Source organism: Tamandua tetradactyla, chromosome 18 (assembly GCF_023851605.1).
Source record: "Tamandua tetradactyla isolate mTamTet1 chromosome 18, mTamTet1.pri, whole genome shotgun sequence".
Classification (NCBI taxonomy): domain Eukaryota; kingdom Metazoa; phylum Chordata; class Mammalia; order Pilosa; family Myrmecophagidae; genus Tamandua; species Tamandua tetradactyla.
In genome coordinates this window covers 12,369,089-12,382,556 of record NC_135344.1, presented here as the reverse complement: position 1 = coordinate 12,382,556, position 13,468 = coordinate 12,369,089, and positions in this window count along the sequence as shown.

Genomic DNA, 13,468 nt, shown 5'->3' with positions numbered 1-13,468 from the left:
TACATGCCACAGAACACAACCCAGTGACAGTAGCTGTGTTATTTTTCTAATGTACAAAGAAAAACAAAACAAAATAGCCCTAAAATGGCAAAACAACTGTCCTGATTTCCAAGTTAATGAAGAAACATGTTAGACAAATTTGCTATATTTTGGTATCCATAATGGGAATTATTAAAATAAATGGTTGAGCAAGAGATTGATAGAATGTCCATGGAATTATGAATTCTCCTAATAGATGAGTATTTTATTAAATCAAGCTGCTAATTTAGTATAATCTCAAAGGCTGGTCAGTCACTAAATACTTACTGCCTGCTATCTACAAAATATTAGTAAAGGACAAGCAATATCTCCTGGTTCTTTGTTCTTGTTTCCTTTTAATTCCTCCTGATACACATCAACGTCAGGAGGGAGCTCAGAATACACTTCTAGGACCTGGGAATTCACAAGTGAGCAGGGTTTGGGCCTTCCTTTAAGGAGCTCACCATCTCAGGAAGAAGTAAACATGCCAAGTCACGCAGCAGACATAGGTAGCCTCGTATGCCTCAGCCAACATCCCTCGGATACTATTTGACTTAGTAAATTCTTTTTTTATTCCAATATCTATAAGAAATTAGGTTTTAGGTAGCTTGTTCTCTTTGAAGTTCTTAGATTTTTAACAAATCCAATTGTATTTCAAAGATTTTAATACAGAGAAAGGGATTGATGCCCAAACCAATATATATATTAAGGTCACTATCCAGAAATTTCCCATTTCACTCACTCTATCAGCTGTCAAATCTAAAGAAAACTGCAACAAAGGAATATATTTTGGATGTCCTGCTCAGCTCCCCACCCCTAGCTTTCCTTCTCCCCCACCTGAGAGGGTTGGCATTCTCTCTCAAACCTGAGAGGGTTGACATTCTAAATTCAAAGTGACTGAAGAGTCCATTGAGAGTTCTGATTGGGAAAGTAAAATCAAACAGACCTGTTGTAAGTTTGGAATCTTTAAATGAGTTTACCAGATATTAGATTAGAAAAATGCCCACTGCTACTTTTAGTGCTGGACAGAACTTAGATTGAGCTGGTCTGACTTTTGATACCTCAGGTAAAATGGACATTGCATATAACACAACATGTTCTTGTTTAATGAACAACACGTAACTTCAAGCCTCATATGACATTTGATTTCCTAACTCTTCAGTAGAGGTGTAAATCGCATTATCTAAGAGGCACTAAACCACAGACGTTATATTATGGTGTTTACTGAGTAAAAGAGAGCTCATCTGTCTTTTTTTAACTCCTACCTGGGCGGTTTGTCCTTGTAGCGTAAATGGAGTTAGCTTTTTACTACTTGGTTATTATTAGTACTTTTTCCTAACCTGGAAGAAAAGACATATTTTGAACTGAAGTAATGTTTCTTGTTCATTTGTTTTCAGTCTAACCCAATAGAAAAGTTTAACTGCAACACCATTTCCACTAATATATAAAGACAAAGTCTGAGGAGAAATGATTAAACAATCTATTTAGAAAACCTTTTGTGATATTTTGATATATGGTCATATGTGGTGGACACTCCACTTGGAAGCTCTTGCTTTTGTGTGTCTTTCACATTCAGTGATTCTTTTACACATTCATAAAAATATTCCACTGACATGCATGTGTAAAAGGCCAACAGGATGTGTGGACCCTCTTTCTCGGGTTTGCTTTCTGTTTTTGTTTACCTTTCCTCCTTTCTTTCTATGTATGTGTTTTTGAGTGGAAGCCATATATGTATGTGTGTGCACATATATACATAGATGCATGCATATATAAGCACATATATATGTCTGCACACATGTATATACAGTACGTTCGCACCTATATAATCCTCAATCATGCTATTACTGCTTTCTGTCTTCTTACCCATGGAGCCTTCTATTCTCATTTATCTTTTGTGCATTTGATCCTAAAATAAATTAATATTAAATACATATGACCAATGGAAAACTTCCTGTGACTCATATTTCATTTTATTTTAGCAAAATCCAAAAAAATAAAGGCCACTAACAAGAGTAAGCGTTACTGTCAGTTCATCTCTTTAAGTTTTTGCTAATTGGGTAGACTTGACATGTTTTCTCTTTGTTGCTTGGAAAGGAATTTTCCTGTATTGCTTTTTTGCGTCTATGTGACCCAGAATTTTTATGAGGCTTGACATTACTCTGAACAGAATCAGGAAAACAATCTCATGCTAATATTTGAATTGTCCTCTACATTGCAGTTTTGCATTCATTTTTAAAATAAATGTGTTCAGTTTTCATATATCATAAACAGTTTTTCAGCTGCATCTCAGTAGACCAGAGAGATGCTAGTATCAAAGTCCGGGGTCAAGATACCCTAGAGAAGCATCAGCAAGTCAGGACAGAGAACCCATCAGAAACCAAGATAGCAGAAAGCATATGTACTAGAAATATATGGGGAGCAACTTCCAGTTTCAGTGCCAACAGGTAGAAAACTTGGAAGATATCACAGCCATCCTTACAATAACTAAAAAGTATAGAAACTGAAAATCAATGGCTTTTCTTGGACCTATCAGGGAACTGAGGTGCCAGGGCAAACCACCACCCTAAAATCTGGAGAGAGGGATGCACCAGAGAGATATAGCAACTGATATTTGCTTAAAGCCCTAGAACCCTAAACTGGTAGGAAAGTAAATGGTAATTTAGTTGAATTACTGGCATCTGAATGTGGACGAACATGTCAACGAGAAACTTGTAGGGGCCACAGTCTTAGGTAGACCCCATTCTTTCATGATCTTTCCTTCCAGGAAACCCACCAGATTCTAAACATGAGGATCCAACACAGATCTCCTCCTGGCTCTGGCCAGGGAGGGATAACCTGATAGGGGAGGGATAGGGAAGGGATAACCATTGTGAACTAAGTCAAGAGACTTCTCAATAACAGAGACCTAGTCTCCTGGGGAAAGGATTTGCATGGGCATGGTGCTCAAATCCAGTCCAACTCCTGCAGTCTTCCTGTCTCACCTAAGGAAGGAAAAATTAAAATATTGTCAACGGAGTCAAGTATCCAGGGAAAAAGATTGGAAACTGCAAGTAGGAAAGCTAATAAAGGTGGAGAAAAGCTATGCCACTGGAGAAATAATTGTGAAAGTCATAGACCAGAGACACAGGCCCACTAAAAGACTGAGATTCAGTGCTGAGCATATAGAACATGACTCCTTCCCCACCCTCTGCCACCACCTTCAGAGATCCTGTGTCGTTGAAGCCAAGTTGAATCAGGGTGGGCCTTAAGCCGTATGAATGGGATCTGTATAAGCAAAGAAATTTCAGTGAATTAGAAGCCAGAAATCAGTGGAAGCCAGAAGTCAGCAGAGACCAAAGGAGCAGACACGGGAGACAGAGAGCAATATATTTTGCTGTATTTTGTTGTGTTAGACACATAACAAAAGATAACAGGAAAATAACCAAACATTTGGAAATAAGCAGCACACTTCTAAATATTTTATGGGAAATTTATAGGGACATGAAAAATATTATCAAAGTATCTACGCCAGATAAATCCTAAAACCCAGAGGTGCCAGTTTCTCCAAGAGCATCAACCAGTTCCATCCCCCTATCCCGACACCCTTTTCAATATGAAAAACAACAGAATGGGCATAACCCAAAAATCCCTAAAGGTTGGGAGAAGGAGGAAATATAGCAGAGAAGTTAGGATTTAACAAATGAGTATGACTACTGAATCATTACATTGATATTTCTTTTTAATCTCCAGTGTCTTAGAGCAGCTAGAAGGAAAACCTTGAAATTCTGGAGTTGTGACCCATATCAATCTTTGAAATCTGTTCTATAACCACTTGTTAAAGTGTACTTTGAAATTTATTGCTTTTTTGTATGTATGTTATATTTCACAATTAAGAAAACCAATGACTGGCTCAAGTACTGAATTCCAACTTCAAAGCTTTTATGTTCACCTGAAATATAAACATCCATTTGACTTTGTCCCCATAAGAAATGAGTAACTGCATAAACTTGTGCTTCACAGATGACATTTTAGAGGTTTAAACAGGTTCCCGAGACGACCAGGCATGTGAGCACGGGAGGCAGAGTCGCCTGCTCCCTCGGCCTGGGGGCTGGAGCCCAGTTCAGCTCTGAGGTTCCCCAGACCCCTCATCAGCAATCAAGCCTCCGATGCACCCTCAGCCCACCTCAGCCTTCTCAGCAGTGCACCCTGTTCCCGGCACCTGCACCTCCACTTGATTATTTTTATTGCTAAATAATATTCAATATCATATTTTCTTTATTCATTCATCATTAATGGACATTAGGCTCGTTTCTACTTTTTGGGTATTGTGAAAAATGTATGCAAAAGGGTAGATACTGTATGATTCTACTTTTATGACCATGATAAAGGTAAAACCAGAGGCTTATAATACAGAATACAGGGGACCTAGTGATACACAGAAGCTTGAGATGGGTCAACAGTTAGCTAATGGGGTTGTCTTAACTGTAAGGGAATAGATAGAAGTGTAGGCAGTTCACTAGTGGGTCTATAATCCGTACTGAAGGTGAACATGATTGAAAGGGGTTGTGCAGACTCGTGTCCCACCAATTAACACTACAAATATAAACAAGTTCTTGCACTAACTACTGCACAGGTATGAATTTTGTACAAAGAGTGTATAAGTTCAGGGTATAGAGGAAAAACTGCTACTGCACGCTATGGGCTGTGTTTAACAGGAAAACATCAACAGTACCACAGCAGCACCAGGGGTAAGTAACAGGGGGAGGGACAAGAGTTATGAAGAGGTTTGGATTTTCTATTTGGTGGGGGTGTGTTTATTAGTTATCATTCTCTTGGTAACAATGAAATTATCTAAAATTGAGTGTGTTGAGAGACTGTGGGCTTTGGACAATATACGTGATGCCCAATGAATGGAGGTGCCTGAAAGATGCATGACTGAGAATTAGATTGGTGAACGATGGTGTATATATATATATATATATATATGATCGAATACTGTGTGCTACAAAAAGGAATGAAGTTGTGAGGCATACAACATTGTGAATGAACCTGTGGGACATTTGGTAAGGCAAAATAAGCCATAAACAAAAGAGCAAATATTGTATGGTCTCATTTAGAAAATACTTACAAGAAAGCAGGGGCCTATATTGTAAGCTTTCGTAGCAGTCACATTTAATCTGGAGTGGTAATTGTTCTCTCTGGATTTTGAGAGGATGTTATATGTATTTATGAATAACTTGGTATTTAGAGATAAGAATGAAGCCAATCGGGTCAGGATTAAGGTAATTTGGAATACAGGGATAAGGAAAACATTGCCTGTATTTTGGAACCTCATCTACTCTTTGAGACCAAAGAAAGAAAGGCTCATTTTGTCCAGAGCCTAAATTTTATGTAGCACATAATCTAATTCAGCTTGTCTTGATAGATCACTTAAACTGTCCAAACACAGGGACCCCAGAATAAAAATGAGAGCCTTTAATCCTGTATAGCTTCATGTAATGCCTGGATACATCCAAGAGTATATTAAGCAGAGAATCAAAAAGTATTGGCAGGGTCCCTTGAGGGATGGAAGGGAAAACATATAACTATTAAACTTTACCACTGGAAAAACAACTGATACTGTGGCAAACATTAGGGACATCTAAATCAACAGGCCAAGCCCTTGATCTTTAGGCTTGCTCCAGTGAAGCTTATGTATGTAGTGGAAAAGCTTTGTCTACCTATAGGCATGCCTAAGAGTTACTTCTGGAGAACCTTTGCTGCTCAGATGTGGCCTCTCTTTTTCTCTAAGCCCAACTCTGCAAGCGAAACCATTGCCCTCCACCTTACATAGGACATGACATCCAGGGCTGAAAGTCTCCCTGGCAGCATGGGAGATGACTCCCAGGGATGAGCATGGCCCTGGCACCATGGGATTAAAACTGCCATCTTGACCAAAAGGGGGAAAAGAAGTGTAACAATTAAGGTATCAGTGGCTGAGAGAGTTCAAATAGAGTCAAGAGGCTACTCTGGAGATGGTTGTTAGGCAAGCTTCAGTTATACACTGCTACCTATCCTAGCTTGCCAAACCCCAAATAAAACATTCCTGCCAATCCTGAAGAACACCTAGGGCATTATATCAGATTCTACAAAGGTTCCATGTACTAGGATAACTTTCCAGAAACCTACAACCTCCAGATGGGTCTCTGGACCAGATAAGTCCTGAAATGCTGAGGGTCCAGCCTCTCTAGAACATCAGATCGTTCCATCCCTCTACCCCATATTATCAACAGCCTCTTCCAACATGATAAAGCTAGAATGGACATAGCCCAAATACAGCTAAAGAATGTGAGGCAGATCAAAGGTGATGGTGGGCCTCTACAGAGAAAGTAGGGTTTAACAAATGTGTATGGTTGCTAAATCATTATATTGATATTCCTTTGAGTCTCCAGTATCTTAGAGCAACCAGAAGTAAAAACCTAAAATTGTGGAATTGTAACCCACACCAAACTCTGAAATCTATTCTACAACTAATTGTTGCTTTGAAATTTATTGCTTTTTTGTATGTTTGTTATTTTGCACACACAAAAAGAGCATTTAAAAATTTATAAGTTTCCTATTTGGAATGATGGAAACATTTTGGTAACAGATGGTGATAATCTTAGCACAACATTGTGTACGCAATTAACAGCACTGAAATATATGAAATATGATTAAATGGGAAATGCATGGTAACAGAATAAACTTAAAAAAAAATCCAAGGAACTACTCAACACAAACAGTGAACCCTAAATTGAACCTTGAACTTGAATTAATAGTACAATTATAAAAATGTGCTGTCATCAATGGTAACAAATGTTCAACACCAGTGCAAGGTGTTGGTGGGGGGGTAGTGTACGGGAATCCTGTATTTTATAGATGATTGTCCTATAAACCTATAAATTCTCTAATACGGAAAAGAAAACAGGGAGAAAAATGTTGTGTATGAGATGTGCAAATTTTGCATGGATGTAAATTTCACTTCTCTTGGGTAAGTGCTGGTGATGAAGTTTCTGGGTCTATATGGTAATTCTATGCTTCAATTTTGAGGGATTTCCAGTCTGTTTTCCAGAGTGGTTGTGCCATTTTGCATTCCCATCAGCAGTGTGGTGTCCTAGTTTTTCCATATCTTTGCCAACACTTGGTATCATGCCTTTTTCTTTTTCAGAGAAACTGTGGGTTTATAGAATGATCATGCATAAAATACAGTATTGCCAATTAAAAAAACTTGGTGTATTACAAAAAAATATATCATAAAAATGAGAAAAATGAATTAAAATGTGTGAGACACAGTTAAAGCAGTGCTGAGATGAATATTTAAATTCATCTAAATGTTTCTGTTATAAAAAGAGAAAAGTCCCAAATCAATAATCTGACATCCCACTTTAAGAAACTAGAAAAAGAACAGCAAAATAACCTGAAAACAAACAAAAGTAGTAAATAATAAAAACAACAGAAATCAGGGAGATTGAAAACAGATAGACAATAGAAAATACCAGTGAAACAAAGTGCTGGTTCCTTGAGAAGATCAGTAAATTGGCAATCCTTTAACAAGATAGACAAAGAATAAAAGAGAGAAAGCATAAGCCTCCAGGAAAGAAACAGTAGATATTACTACATCAAATGAGAATTAGGGGATACTACAAACAACTCTAAACACATGAACTTGGAGGGTAATGAAATGAACCAATTCGTAAAAACCTACCATACTGTTGTCTACAGTTTATACTCAATAGTGCTGGTTAACATTTCCGTTCTACAAATGGAGAAATGAAGCTCAGAAGATGAAGTAAACTAAGCACATTCAGAAGCATCTGACTGAAAATGATAATGGGACTATTTACAAACTATTTATACTCATTGGGGGTTTGGGGACTTGATAATTGTGAGGGAAAACTCACGAGAATTTAATACAGAGAGAACCTTCACTTAGTTGACCAAATGCACAAGGTATGTACTGCCTGTGCACTTATGTTCCACCTTTAGGTCAAATCATACCCACTATAACTTTATGGCATTTTAATTAGCAGTTTCCATACTAAATGGGCACAAGTCAACTCCTTATTTGAAATTTTGGAGTATGGTGCAAAGAAATTGATCTTACATGTAAAGTTATGTCTGTGTCTAGGCATAAGATGCAGTTTTAAAAAAAAGACAACCAATAAATGAGTGTTTGGGGTTGCTAAATGCTGCCAAAATGCAATATACCAGAATTAGAATGGCTTTTAAAAAGGGATTCTATTAAGTTACAAGTTTACAGTTCTAAGGCCACAAAAATGTCCAAACTAAGGCATCCAGAGAAAGATATCTTGATTCAAGAAAGGCTGGTATCTATCATACAGTAAGGCACATGGCTGGCATCTGCTGGTCCTTGTTCCCGGTTCCATTGCTTCCAACTTCTGATGCCAGGGGTTTACTCTCTAAGCATCTGTGGGCCTTCACTTACCTCCTCCAGGACCCAACTCTGGATTCTGGTCTTCTTAGCATCTCATGGGAAGGACATAGGGATGTCTTCTGGGCTCTGCATCTCCAAACATCCATGTCTAGGTGTCTATTCTCTGTGTCACCTTTCCAAGCATCTCCAAATGTCTGCATCTCTGTCAGCTCTGAAGCAACTGTTTTCTTCAAAATGTCTCTCCTTTTAAACAACTTTAGTTAACTATTCAAGACCCACCTTGAATGGGCAGAGTCACATCTCCGTCTAATCAAAAGGCTACATGAACAATTGGGTGTGTTACATCTCCATGGCAATAATCTAATCAAAGGTCACACTCATGATTGAGTGGGTCAATCTCCCTGGAAACAATCTAATCAAAGTCTTCCATGCTACAATACTCAATCAGGATTGAAGGGCATGGCTTTTCTGGGGTACATTACAGCTTCAAACCAATACACTGAAGTAAAGCTAAAGTAGAAAGTCTAAAAAAATATGCAATATATCTACCCATTCTATGGGAAATTGGTGAAGCCTTATATTCAAATCAAATCTCAAGTGCTTCTTTATGAAACATAAAGTCTTGGACACTGTTCCAAGGCTACCAATTGAAAGATTTCATAGAGATAGTAACTCGTATCTATTTATTTATTCACAAATTTACCCAAAACTATCTTGGATATATTTGAATATACCTGTAATAGACTCAGACAAAATTAATAAATATATTTACATTATATTATATTATCAATATGTTATATAGTTAATAAATATATTATTAATATATAAATAAATATATCCATAAATATATCTAATATATATAACAATGTTCTATTATTATTCAACATTCTGGGAAATTGTGAAACACTTGCCATCTGAAAAACATGACTATTTCTGGGAAATTTTCTAGAATTGATTCTAGGTTTTCTTATTGTCCTGTCTCTTTGTTTTCTGGGTGAAGGGGAACCCCAGATGACAGCTATATCACCTGCAGAAAGAACCTCCACTCATTGGCCCAAATCAAGGCTCAAAGGGAGCCTTCAAGGAAAATGAAATTGCTAGGATACTTACTGCATCACAGAAGGTCTCAAGAGAATATTTAGATGGCTGGGGAAGAGTTTAAAAAATGTATAGTAACTATTAAAACGTAAGCTAAAATTAGAAAATGATTAGCTGAACTAGGGAGGGGAAAAAGTGCGTAGGAAAGACAATAATCATTTTTACCACATGGTCCAACTGAGAAGTGTTGAAAATTTTTTTCTAAATCAAAACTGATATAATAAAAAAAACTGACCTAAATATTCTGGAAGGATGGGCAGATAGGAAAGTGTAGGCAAGTGAGTCTAGGGTAAGAAAAGAAATATAGATCAATAAATGATGTCTAAATTGAAAAAAATCTAGTAGTAATATGAACATGTTATTTTTTTGAAAGGTGGAGGGAAATGAAATAATCAGTTAAAAGATGTGAAATGTGTTTTCTCCATGGAGGGAAAATAAGGGAGGGGAAGGGACTTCTATTTAAAAAAAATAATAATTTGTTCAACTACTTGGCCCTTTGAAATACATGTACTTATAAAATACACAGAATATTGCATCAAGTTAGAACTCACCAAGTATTATGATTTGAATTTTTTCTGCATTTAATCCTTCAAATTTTATTCTGCAGGAATTTTCTCCACCATTCTTTGATGACAAGTGAAACTAATGATCGTAGAGCACTGCATTTTATTGATTTAAACAACAGAAAATGTAATCATGGCACATTTTTGCATGCCCAACAAAAACCAAGTATCATAAATTGCACAGAAAAACTGGAAAAAGCATTTTAAAGAAGATGACCATTTTACCAGACATAGGTAGTGGATTCTTTTGCCTAATGCATTCAAATTCCTGAGAGACCAGGGTTGCAAAGAGAGAAAAAGTTTATCGCCAGCTACAAAACAGGAGATCAGATAGCCTATTGGCCCCAAAATCTGTCTCCCCAAACTACAATAATTCTGATAGTTTTATAGGATTAAAAGATGGGTAGGCCACCCTCACCTTTCCTCCTCCAGAACAGCTACTAGGGGAGTAGAAACGATACAGAACAGCTCCCAGAGCCATGACAGAGATCAAAAAGACAGCGTACCCCATCCTGGAACGGCTGACTGTCTGGGAGAACCAGCTCCGGTGAGATCGCCGAGGGGCGCGGGCTTTCCCAGGCGGGGCGGCAAGTGGCCGGAGTCCCTCCCTTCCTCCTCCCTGGGACAACTGGCAGAATTGGGCAGGCGGTGCCCTCAAGCCATGGCAGCTGGCACCCCCAACATGCGAGGCCCCCCGGACCAACTGAGAGAATTGGATCGGAAATCCCCAGGCCCCGGAGAACGGTGAACGGGGGGTCCCTTCAAAACACGTGACTCCCCGGTCCGGCTGGGAACGGTGCACTCTCCTGGGCTGCGGCAGCTGGTGCCCTCCCGCCATGCTTGGTGCCCCAGGCCGACTAGGAAATTCGGACGGGCGCTCTCCCGGGCTGCGGTGGCCGGCGACCCTCCCCGCATTCGGACCCCCGGGCCGGTTGGCACTCTTCCAAGCTGCTTCGGCTGGCACACCTCCCCCACGGCGAGAGTTTTCCAAAGTTAAAGGACCCACAGCACCTTTTACTGGTGGGACCCGCAGATAAACGTGTGCCACGAGCGCCACCTACTGGGCAGGATAAGAAAAACAGAACCCAGAGATTTCACAGAAAAATCTTTCAACCTGTTGGGTCCAACACCCAGAGAAATCTGACTAAATGCCTAGACACCAGCAGAAGATAACAGATCATGCTCAGAAAATTGAAAATATGGCCCAGTCAAAGGAATAAACCAATAGTTCAAATGAAATACAGGAGCTGAGACAACTAATGCTGAATATACGAACAGAAATGGAAAACCTCTTCAAAAACGAAATCGATAAATTGAGGGAGGACATGAAGAAAACATGGGCTGAACAAAAAGAAGAAATAGAAAAACTGAAAAAACAAATCACAGAGCTTATGGAAGTGAAGGATAAAGTAGAAAAGATGGAAAAAACAATGGATACCTACAATGATAGATTCAAAGAGACAGAAGATAGAATTAGTGATTTGGAGGATGGAACATCTGAATTCCAAAAAGAAATAGAAACTATCAGGAAAAGAATGGAAAATTTTGAACAGGGTATCAGGGAACTCAAGGACAATATGAACCGTGCAAATATACGTGTTGTGGGTGCCCCAGAAGGAGAACAGAAGGGAAAAGGAGGAGAAAAACTAATGGAAGAAATTATCACTGAAAATTTCCCAACTCTTATGAAAGACCTGAAATTACAGATCCAAGAAGTGCAGCGCACCCCAAAGAGATTAGACACAAATAGGCGTTCTCGAAGACACTTACTAGTTAGAATGTCAGAGGTCAAAGAGAAAGAGAGGATCTTGAAAGCAGCAAGAGAAAAACAATCCATCACATACAAGGGAAACCCAATAAGACTATGTGTAGATTTCTCCGCAGAAACCATGGAAGCTAGACACAGTGGGATGATATACTTAAATTACTAAAAGAGAAAAACTGCTAACCAAGACTCCTATATCCAGCAAAATTGTCCTTCAAAAAATGAGGGAGAAATTAAAACATTCTCAGACAAAAAGTCACTGAGAGAATTTGTGACCAAGAGACCAGCTCTGCAAGAAATACTAAAGGGAGCACTAGAGGCAGATATGAAAAGACAGAAGAGAGAGGTATGGAGAAGAGTGTAGAAAGAAGGAAAGTCAGATATGATATATATAATACAAAAGGGAAAATGGTAGAGGAAAATGTTATCCAAACAGTAATAACACTAAATGTTAATGGACTGAATTCCCCAATCAAAAGACATAGACTGGCAGAATGGATTAAAAAACAGGATCCTTCTATATGCTGTCTACAGGAAACACATCTTAGACCCAAAGATAAACATAGGTTGAAAGTGAAAGGTTGGGAAAAGATATTTCATGCAAATAACAACCAGAAAATAGCAGGAGTGGCTATACTAATATCCAACAAGTTAGACTTCAAATGTAAAACAGTTAAAAGAGACAAAGAAGGACACTATATACTAATAAAAGGAACAATTAAACAAGAAGACATAACAATCATAAATATTTATGCACCGAACCAGAATGCCCCAAAATACGTGAGGAATACACTGCAAACACTGAAAAGGGAAATAGACACAAATACCATAATAGTTGGAGACTTCAATTCCCCACTCTCATCAATGGACAGAACATCTAGACAGAGGATCAATAAAGAAATAGAGAATCTGAATATTACTATAAAGGAACTAGACTTAACAGACATTTATAGGACATTACATCCCACAACAGCAGGATACACCTTTTTCTCAAGTGCTCATGGATCATTCTCAAAGATAGACCATATGCTGGGTCACAAAGCAAGTCTTAACAAATTCAAAAAGATTGAAATCATACACACACTTTCTAGGATCATAAAGGAATGAAGTTGGAAATCAATAATAGGCGGAGTGCCAGAAAATTCACAAATACGTGGAGGCTCAACAACACACTCTTAAACAGCAAGTGGGTCAAAGAAGAAATTGCAAGAGAAATTAGTAAATACCTCAAGGCGAATGAAAATGAAAATACAACATATCAAAACTTATGGGACGCACCAAAGGCAGTGCTAAGAGGGAAATTTATTGCCCTAAATGCCTATATTAGAAAAGAAGAAAAGGCAAAAATGCAGGAATTAACTGTTCAATTGGAAGAACTGGAGAAAGAACAGCAAACTAATCCCAAAGCAAGCAAAAGGAAAGAAATAACAAAGATTAGAGCAGAAATAAATGAAATTGAAAACATGAAAACAATTGAGAAAATCAATAAGACCAGAAGTTGGTTCTATGAGAAAATCAATAAGATTGATGGGCCCTTAGCAAGATTGACAAAAAGAAGAAGAGAGAGGATGCAAATAAATAAGATCAGAAATGGAAGAGGAGACATAACTACTGACCTCACAGAAATAAAGG